At 44.5% G+C, this 11,016-nt stretch overlaps 1 long non-coding RNA gene across 9 annotated transcripts in view; it reads right to left on the reverse strand.

Moving 5' to 3' along the window:
* Positions 1-10,538, reverse strand: part of LOC140470150 (uncharacterized) — a 56,422-nt gene extending 45,884 nt beyond the window's left edge. For 6 of the 9 annotated variants that reach the window (XR_011956437.1, XR_011956438.1, XR_011956439.1 and 3 more), the window contains exons 1-4: positions 10,473-10,538; positions 9,728-9,834; positions 6,904-6,986; positions 3,696-3,782 (exon numbers count right to left, since the gene is read on the reverse strand). This is a non-coding gene — a long non-coding RNA (uncharacterized lncRNA). Of the gene's footprint in view, positions 1-2,590; positions 2,683-3,695; positions 3,783-6,903; positions 6,987-9,727; positions 9,835-10,472 lie in introns of all 9 variants that reach the window. The other 3 variants (XR_011956441.1, XR_011956440.1, XR_011956442.1) reach the window with 3 other exon arrangements.
* Positions 10,539-11,016: the final 478 nt, after the last annotated feature.

The raw sequence follows: 11,016 nt of genomic DNA on the forward strand, positions 1-11,016 counted from the left end.
GTTCAGAAGAGATTTACCAGGATGTTGCCATGAATGGAGGGATTGTGTTCTAAGGAGAGGCTGGATAGGCTGGGAATTTTTTTCACTGGCGTGCACGAGGTTGAGGGGTCACCTTATTACAGGTTGACAAAATCAGAAAGTGTTTTGCTGGGGGGGAGGGGGGGGGGGATTCAAAACTGTGCTGCATTCATTTTGAGAAGAAATTAGAAAGATTTCAGAAAAGACATTAGGGTTTTTAAAAAAATTATACATGTGAAATGAACTTCCAGAGGAAGTGGTAGCTGTGAATACAATTACAATATTTAAAAGACATTCAGATAAGTACATAACTAGGAAATATTTGGATGGATGTGGACCAAGCAGAGGCAGGTACAATTAGTTCAGTTTGGAATTATGGTCGGCATGGACTGGTTGGACCACAGGGCCTGTTTCCTTGCTGTATAACATTATGACTCTAATCCTCACTAACTCTAAATTCCTCCATCCTCAACTCTCCCGATCACTGTCACTTCATCCAGCCTCACAACTCTTCCTGATTTATATAATTCTTCACCAGCCACAGAACACTCCCTATCTTATGTCCTCCAGTTTCTCAGATCTCTGTGATATGTGCCTTTCTTTAGTTCCAGCCTTGAGGATGCCCTCATTCACTCCGATTGGTTGGAGGACAAACTGGTACGAACTGGTCCTCCAGTACTGCCCTCTGCCCCCTATTGGCCTGCGCTGATATCAATCATTCGGGGCCCATTGTGAGGTGGGTGGTGGGATCCTCCCTCTCTCTGCCCTGGGATGAGCTTCAACATTCACAGTCAATGGGGGCAGTATCACAGAGCACAGGGGCTGGGGCTATTCAGCCCATTTGGGATGTACCCTCTTCCTCTGGAGATGCTGCAAATCTGTCCCAATTCCCTTCCCCTTTGCCCATAGCCCCCCAAATCTTCCCTTAAAAAGTAAAATTCCAAATCTGTTTATGAATAACTGCTGAGTCTGTGTCCAGCTGCCATTCAGACTGTTCCAGATACTCAGAACTTACTGAATAAAATAATGTTCACATATTCACATTATTTGCCAATTACCTGAAAACAGTTACTAAAATTGTGACATTGTTAACAATTCCCCTCACTCTGCAGATTAGATATCCTAGAAACAAATTTGCACCTGGTCAAAATCACTGCTTAACCTTCTCAGCTCCAAGGACAATTATCTGTGCTTCTGCTACCTCTCCACAAAAGAGGAACACATCTTATTTTCATTTATTAGTGTCATAGAGATGTACAGCACAGAAACAGACCTTTGGTCCAATTTGTCCATGACAACGAGGAATCCTCAACAAACGGAGTCCCATTTGCCAGCTATTGGTCCGTATCATTGGAAACTCTTCCTATTCACGTACCCAATCGGATGCCTTTCAAATGTTGTAATTGTATCAGCCTCCACTACTTCATCCGGCAGCTCATTCCACACATACACCACACACAGCTTGAAAACTTTGCCCCTTAGATCCATTTTAAATCTTTGCCCTCTCAACTTTAGTCCATGTGATCTTGTTTTGAACCCACCTAACTGGGGGGAAAAGACCCTGGCTGTTCACCTTATCCATGCCCTTCATGACTTTATCGATCTCCATGAAGTCACCTCTCAGTCTTTGCCTCTCCAGGGAAATTAACCCTGGCCTATTCACCCTCTCCCTGTAGCCCAAATCCTCCAACCCGAGCAAAGTCTTTGAAAATCTTGTCTGAACTCTTTCAAGATTCACAACATCCTTTCCAGAACAGGGAATTTCGAACTTAAAACATAATTCCTGAAATGGCTTAATCAATGTCCTGTCCAACCAGAATTTGACGTCCCAGCTTCTGAACTCAATGCATTGACCAATAAATATAAGCATAACAAACACCACCTTCACTAGTCTGCCTACCTTCGACTCTACTTTCAAGGAACAATGAACCTGCACTCCATGGTCTCTATGTTCAGCAACATTCCCAAGGACTTTACCATTAAGTGTACAAGTCCTGTTCTGATTTGCCTTTCCAAATTCCAACAGCTTACATTTGTCTAAATTGAGCCCAGTCGGCCATTCCTCGCCCCAATGGCCCATCTGGTCAAGAGCCTGTTGCATTCTGAACTAACCTTCTTCATTGTCCACTACACCTCCAATTTTGGTGTCTTCTGTAAACCCACTGATCATATCTCATACATTCACATCCAAGTCATTTATTTAAGGACCCAATATCCATTCCAGCAGGACAATGCTGCTCACAGGCCTCCAGTCCGCAAAGCAAGCCTCCATCACCACCCTCTGCCTCCTACCTTCAAGCCAGTTTTGTATCCAAATGGCTAGTTCTCCCAACATTCCATGTTATCTAACCTTGCTAACGAGTCTGCTATGTGGAACATCGTTCAGTGTCCATATAGACAACGTCCACAGTCTGCCTTCATTAATCATCTTTGTCACATCTTCAAAAAAACTCAATTAAGTTAGAGAGAGAGAATTTCCCACACACAAAGCCATGTTGACTATCCCTAATCAATCCTCGTCTTTCCAAATACATGTAAATCCTGTCCCTCAGAATCCCTTCCAACAACTTACCTACCACTGACGTTAGGTTGACTGTTCTCTTGTTCCCTGGCCTTTCCTTCCCACCTTTTTAAAATAATGGCACCCATCTTCCAGCACCTCACCTGTCACAAACAATGATATAAATACCTTAGGGAGGGGCACTGCCAACACCTTCCTAGCTTTCCACAAATTTCTGGAATACACCTGATCAGGTCCCAGGGATTTATCCACCTTGCTACTGTTTAAGACATCCAGTACTTCCTCCTCTGTAACATAGACACTTTTCAAGTTATCACTATTTATTTCTCCAAACTCTCTAGAATAGAATAGCATAGTATTTCTCCCACATCCTGTTGTTCCATAAATGGCCTTGTTGATCTTTAAGGGGTCCTATTCTCTGTCTGGTTATTATTTTATGCTTAAAGTATTTGTAGAATCTCTTTGGATTCTCCTTAAACTATGTCCTGGAGATATTTCAAGTCCCCTTTTTGCTCTCCTGATTACCCTCGAGTACATTCCTGTAAAAACGTGATCCTGTACTCCCAATTCCTCCGCCTCTGCCATATCTGCTCCCAGAAGAAGCAATTCCACTCCAGGACATCCCAGAAAGGTTTCCTCTTTCAAGGACCGCATTTCCCTCCCACTTGATCAACAATGCACTCCAACGCATATCCTCCACTTCTTGTACCTCCGCCTTCCCCCCACCCCTCCAACCACAATAAGAATATAATCCCCCGGTCCTCACCTGCCACCCACTAATCTCCATTAACCTCTGCTATGTCTGCTACCTACAGTCAGACCCCACCACCAGGGATATATCTCCCTCCCCAGCCCTTTCTATCTTCTGCAGAGACCATGGGATCTTTGGTGCTGATGTGCTGCCCCACGGATACTTCAGTCACTCGCCCTACCAAATGGCCTAGTGAGATTATCATTAGATGGATAATCCAGACACCCAGGTAACGTTCTGGGGCCCAGGGTTTGGATCCCGTCACTGCAGACAGTGGAATGTGAGTTCAATAAAAATTTGGAATTAAGAATCTATTAAAGACCACGAATCCATTGTTGATTATTGCGAAAAAAAAACTCATCAGATTCGCTAATATCCTTCAGGGAAGGAATCTGCCATCCTTACCTGGTCTGGCCTACATGTGACTCCAGACCCACAGCAATGAAGTTGACTCTTTACTGCCCTTTGGGCCCAGCCAGTGACACCCTCATCCTGTGAATGAATAACAAAGAAGGTCAAGTCTTGTACACAACCATACTGTTCTTACAGATAAGTGATCTCTCAGTAAATTTGCTTCTCAACTCCCTGCTGACTATTGGGGAAGTGGAGAGGCGGTCAATAGTACCATCCCAATAAGGGGATCATCCCTTTCTTATTTCTCAGTTCTGCCTGGATGTACTCCCAGGAATACCCTCTTGAAGCCCAGCTGTAATGTTATCCCTTATCAAAAATACCTCTCCCCCTGCTCTGTTGCCCCCTTTCTATCTTTGCTATAGCATCTATACACTGGAACATTAAGCTGCTGGTCCTATCCGTCATTAAGTTATGCCTCTGTAATTGCTATAATATTCCAGTGCAATGTTCAAAACCATACCCTGAGCTCCTCTGCCCCCTGCATTGAAACATATGCAGTGTAACTGCTCATTCTGTTCCTTGCCCTTGTTTGCCTTGACTGTTTGATGTCTGAACTGTACAAGCATCAGACTTAGCTCTTCCCTCACTCTCTCTCTGGGTTTACCCACATTCCTTCACTGGGTTAATGCCTCCTGAATAGCACTAGCAACTGTTCCCTTCCAGTGCCAGTACAATCCATCCTTCTGATGGAGGGCAATTCTACCCCACAAGAGATTCCAATGATCCAATAATGTGAACTCTTCTATTCCCATGTCATTGATACCAATAAACAACAGCCTCCCCTCAAAATGGTTATTCTCCCCTTTAAGAATATTCTGCTCCCTCTCTGAGACATCCTTATACAAAAATTACACATTCGAATAATAAACCTTACACTCATCAGGTCATCATAAAAGGATTACATGACACATTGAAGGTTTGGGGAGACCTTTTGAGAGAATGCGATGATTCAAAGGAGAATTTTTAAGCAGCAAATGGGATTGATCTGGAGCACAATACTCACACACACAATGCGAATATCCAGATCCTGATATACTGAGTAATTCAATCAGAGTTTAGCAGAATATTTACTGAGATTACCATCTGAATGTCCACCTGTAATATCCCGTAATACAAGTTTATAAAATCTGTCACTATCAGTTCAAGTTAGAAACTCACACCATCCCCTCCTCGTGGCCCAGGATTACTGTACATATTACCCTAGAGGACTTCAGCAGTCAACTCAGAGGGAAATCTGTGGGTTTCTAGGAGATTCCAACTGGAGATCTCATGTGACTGAACACAGCTGTTCTTTGACACATTGGAGAAAATGATCCAAGCGTCAGTGAGTTATGGGGAACAAGAATGACTTTCTTTTCTTTCATTCCGTGCTGCCGCTCTGCCTCATCAATAAGACACGGGTGTGAAAGGCTAATGCCTAACGATGGGCACGTTGTCTCCATCCTGACCAATGGGTGGGAAGATCCTCTCAATCACTCCAAAGCGTATCCCTAAAAAGATAGCAACTCTGTCTGCTTCCCACTGCCCAGTGCTCCCAGTAAATGTTTGGAAGAATGGGAAGGGGGGGGGGGGGGGTGATATCTCCTAGAAAAGGCATAACTGTAAATGTCTAAGAGGATTATGAAAAGAGAGAGATGCACAGGAGAAGGAGGCAACAAGTTGCCAGATGGGGTGTAACTTGGGAAAAATGGGAAGTTGCTCATTTTGGAGGAGATAATAAAAGAACAAAGTACTATTTAAATGGTGGAAACTGTAGAAAGCTGCACCACAAAGGGACCTGGGGTAATTGTTCAGTAAACACAGAAAGCTACCACACAGTTACACCAGGGAATCAGGAAGGGGAATCGAATGTTTGTTTCAAAAGTTTTCAGTATTAGAGTTTGGAGTATATACCTGAGAGTAACGTGTGGAAGTGCTGGTGAGACCACCATATCTGCAGTAATGAGAGCAGTTTTGGTCCCTTTAGAGAAGGAAATGTGTCACTTTATTGGAGGCATTTCAGGGAAGATTCAATGAGATGATCCCTGGTTTGGAGGGATTATCTTTTAAATAAAGGCTGAAAAGTTTGGAACTCTACTCACTGGATTTTGGAGAAAGAGAGGTGATCTCATTGATACAGATGGGATTCTTAAGGGGTTTGACAGGATAAATACTGAGAGGATGTGTCCGAGGGTAAATACTGAGAGGGGAGTCTGAAACCAGATTCTGAGTTACGGAATCAAGAGTTCTGTTTTGGATTCAAGTATAAGGGAACACCGACGTGGGTAAGGGGTTTCAGTAGCAATGGAGCTGGGGTGAGGTGGAGAAAAGCAACTTTTAAAAGATTGGATTTCCTGGTGCTGTGATTGTGTGGATGTCTGATCAAAAGGTCACCTTGGGGTCAGATATAACAGCAATATTGTTGAGTGTCGTTCTGCCTCAGAGTTCCCAGTGGGAGGGAGGGGCTCAGCAGTAAGGCAATGGGTTTAACCTTGACAATGTTTCATTGGAGGAAATTGCAGCTAATCGACGAGTGAGAATGTGATAAGCAGTTTGATAACTGAGTAACAGTGGAGTAATGGAGAGGGATGATGGGGGGAGGGAGAGCTGGGCATCGTCAGTGTACATGTGAAACCTAACAGTGTTTTTGGATGATATCACCTCCTGGCACTGTGTACGTGAGATACAGGAGAGACCAAGGATAGATCGTTGAGGGACACCAAATGCAAGGAATTCAGAAAGGAAAGGGAGAGTGGAGATGGAGCAGGATTTTCCAACAACGGTGAGGTCAAATATTAGTTTTTCACAGAATGGGAGAGAAGGACATAACCAGAAAAGACCAACAGACAGAACAAGGAACAATATCTATGAATTGGCGAAGGGGAGTGATGAGGCGGCAGCGGAGGAAAGAGAGTTGGAAAGTGAGTTTAGTGAGATTAGGGTAAAGGGTCAAGGTGAGCTCTGATAAGGCTTGACAAGAGACTGGAGAAAGATGTAGGTTTAGAACAAAAACCAGGAACACCACGTGAGGCAGTTTGGCTCAGTGGGCTAGTGGGAGGGAGAGAAGCAGCTGATCGGATTATCTCAGTCTTAGTGACAGAGAAACTCCATGTGCTCCTCACTCGTTGTTGGAGGGGAGGATGGAGGAGACAGGATGATGGACAGTGTTTTACAAAGAAACAAAACCAGGGTTAGTGATATTTAAAATGACTGATCAAACCTGATGTATTTAGCTTTTATCCAGAATATTAAAACAAACGACTGAAGTCCTGGTTCGAATCCCATCTTGGCAGATGGTGGAATCTGAATTCAAGAAAAAAACAACGTATTAGGAATCTCCTGATCTCCATGAAACCATTGTCAATGGCGAAAAAAATCCTGCCAACCTGATAGCGGCCCAGCCAGCTACTCACTGTACTAATCACTGCAAAGTCTCAACACAGGAATGAAACTGGATGGACCAGTTGGCAACTAACACGGCACCAGAAATTACAACCACAGAATCAGCCCTCTCGATGGTGCAACGTCCTCCAGACTAACATATGGATTTTGGTGCCAAAATGTGCAGAGCTGTCTCACAGACTAGTCAAGGAACAGCCTGACATAGTCAAACTCACGGAATCTTCCCTTACAAACAATGACCAGACACCACCATCACCACCAATAGATATCGAGAGTGTTGTGCTGGAAAAGCACAACAGGTCAGGCAGCATCCGAGGAGCAGGAGAATCGATGTTTCGAGCCTAAGCCCTTCATCAGCCTGACCTGCTGTGCTTTTCCAGCACCAGACTCTTGACTCTGATCTCCAGCATCTGCAGTCTTCACTTTCTCCTGAAATCTCTGGATATGACATACCAGGTAGAGGTGGTGGCACAGTGGTGTACAGATAGGGAAGATTTGCCCTGGGAGTACACAGCATTGGCTCCGGAGACCAGGAAGTCTCATGGCTACTGCTGATTACCACATCCTGTCCTTGCTTGGCTGATGAATCACTTCTCCTTCATGTTGAATAACATTTGGAGGAAGCATCGAGGCAATAAAATGGTGTCAAATGTACTCTGGGTACAGGATTTCAATGTCCACAATTGAGACTAGCTCTGTAATAGAATTACTGACTGAGGTGGTCAGGTCCTAAAGGGTATAGCTGCTCAACTGAGTCTACAGCGGGTGGTGAGGGAACCAACAAGAGGGAAAAACAAGAGTGATCTCATTGTTATGAATTGACCAGCTGCAGATACATCTGTCCATGACAGTATCAGTACGAGCGACCATCACACATTCCTTTTGGAGACAAAGACTTGCCTTAAAGTTGAGAAAAACCTCCATTGTGTTGAGTGACACTATCACCGTTCTAAATGGGACAGACTTTGAAAAGATGTAGGATCTCAAACTGGATCTCTCTGAGGCACTGTGGGACATCAACAGCAGCAGAACTGGACTCCAGCACAATCTGTAATCTCATGGGTTTGTAAATCCTGCTCGCACCCATCACAATGGACAGGAAAGGAGGGCATGCCATGAGCAGCACCAGGCAGACTTAAAAATGAAGTGCCAACCTGGTGAAGCCATAAAACAGAACTACCAGCATATCAAACAGCATCAGCAGCAAGCAACAGAGCTAAGTGATCCTACATCCAATGGAACAGATCGGAGCTCTGCAGTTCTGCTACACCCAGTTGTGAACGGTGATGGACAATTAAACAACTCACTGGAGGAAGTATCACAGATATCCCCACCCTAACTGATGGAGGGGCCTCACACACCCATGCACCAGATAAGACGACAGCATTTGCAGCAATCTTCAGCCAGAAGTGCAAAGCGGGATGATCCATCTCAGCCTTCTCCAGTGGTTTCCAACATCACAGATGCGAGTTTTAAGCCAGTTTGATGCAGTTTGAATAACATCAAGAAATGGTTAAGTAGTGCAAAGGCTACGGGCCCTGCCAATATTCTGGCAATAATACTGATATCTTGTGCTCCAGAACTTGCCACCCACCAATCCAAGTACCGCTCCAGCACTGGCATCTACCGACAATGTGGAACATTGTCCAGGGATGTTCAACACAAAAACACTGGGCAATCCAACCCAGGCAAGTTCCATCTATCAGTGCACACTCGACCAGCAGTAAAGTGATGGAAGATGTCATTGACAGGGCTACCAAGCAGCAACTGCTCAGCAACAGTCAGCTCAGCGACACTCATTTTAGGCTCCACCAGGGCCACTCAGCTCCTGATTGTGTTACTGCCCTGATTCACAATCAGGCAACCAGCTGAATCCCAGAGGTGAGGTGAGGTGAGAGTGACAGCCCAGTCCCACTCCAAGACCACTATTTCTAGCTGATTCTACCCTTGTCTCAGCTCATATACTCTCATCCACCTTGTATTATCTCCAGATTTCATTTTCCCAACACACTCAGGGCCAGCTTCCCACATTCAATCTCCCTGTAATCTCAAGAAAGTCTAAATCTCTGCTTGTTGATTCATCAAAAGGCTCCTAATTATAATCAACAGCATACAGCCAGAGAGATGTACAGCAAGGAAACAGACCCTTCGGTCCAACCCGTCCATGCCGACCAGATACCCCAACCCAATCTAGTCTCACCTGTCAGCACCTGGCCAATATCCCTCAATTTAAAATTCTCACACTTTATTTAATTCCTGGCTGTGATAATCCCTAGCTCCCTGCACCACACACACTTTGAGACCTCGACAACCCATTTTCTTCGAGACTCCCAACCATTTGATAATTCATTACTTCACCTGTGTGGCTGTTTCTACAGTTCCTGAAGCAGCTTGGTCTGAAATTTGCAGCCAAAACCTCACAGGTCTGCTTTCCACCTTTAAGACATCCCTCAAAACCTGCTTTTTGGCAATGCTTTTGGTCACTTGACCTAATATCTCCATCTATGACCTTATGTCTAAAGTTCTCAATCGTACTTTTGTGAAATTATTAGCATGATAATAAAAATACAAACTGTTGTTGATTTGGACATTATTTTCAAATTATCACTGTTGCTGAATGAATAATCTATAATACCACTTACCCAACCACATTGTAGGAGCACCTTCACCACACAAACTGCAGCTGTACATGAAAGTCAAACATCACCCTCTCCACAAGCAACAGGGCTTTGACATTAATCACTGGTATCTGTGGAAGGAGAAACACAGTTGATGTTTCAGGGAGTGCAAAATGGATTACAGGGAATGAAAATGGTGCAGAATCTGATAGTCAGAAATGGAAGGAACATACACTTGCTTGTTGGAAAAAAGAATTCTTGACTGTCAAAAATATTCAAGAAAAAAGTAATCTGATAATAGAGCAGTACATGGTCAGGGGCTGGGCCGCAGTGAAAAACTCATTTACAAAGGGTCTATAAAAGTAATAATACAGGAGTAAACAGACCAAAAATACACCCATGGTTCGAGATTGAGGAAACTAGATATTGACAAAGTGGTTATGAGGGAGCCCAGAGGTGAATCAGAGCAGTATTGGCTGCTATGATCCCAGTGACTCTATACGAGAGAAAGGCTGCACATGCGCCTGGCTGCACCTTGCCCCCTACAAAGATGGCGGCTCCGCACGTGTCCAGTGAATCGTTGTCCCGAATAAAGATGGCGGCGCTCACTCAGACCTGCAGCCGCGCTGAGGCCATTCCTAATTTACTGCAAACACGGGACTGGGACGTTCAAATTTGTGTTTTCCGACGTGCACAATTTGTTTGTAAAACCTCTCCGCTCATAGCAGCACAGTTTTTATCCCATTTCCCTGTTTATTTCTTTCCTTACCGTATCCTTTCTCTCCATAACTTCGCGAGCATTCATTCCAGCGACTCTGCGCCGCGCGCGAGGGTGATCACATGGTTTAGTTTAGCACCGCCCTTCATTCACTTTGATTGGTTGGAGGACCAACATCCCGCTAGGTCCTCCAGATCCGCCCACCGTCCTTTCATTGGTCTGGTGCTGACATCAATCACCCTCGGGTCACTTTGTTGGCTAGAGCATGCGCAGTATGTCCTGCTTTTGCAGATATGTTGGGTAATGTGATGGGAGAGTTTGCTGAGGGGAAGGATCCCTTTGTGTGAGCTCTGCAGTAGATTTCCTTTATTCATGGAGGGAATTGCCTTCCTACTCATGTCTGTATAGCTGTGATTGATGAATCAATGCCATCTGAATCAGTACATAAACACCCCATTTTCACTGCTTTTCACAACATCTGAGATCTTTAGCACATTGTATCACACTCTTCTTTAGAAACAAAAACACATGAAACGGAGCCTCAAGGAAACGGAGCAGGAGTAGGGCATTCATCGCCTTCAGCTTGTTCCCCATT

This window comes from Chiloscyllium punctatum, chromosome 50, assembly GCF_047496795.1.
Source record: "Chiloscyllium punctatum isolate Juve2018m chromosome 50, sChiPun1.3, whole genome shotgun sequence".
Classification (NCBI taxonomy): domain Eukaryota; kingdom Metazoa; phylum Chordata; class Chondrichthyes; order Orectolobiformes; family Hemiscylliidae; genus Chiloscyllium; species Chiloscyllium punctatum.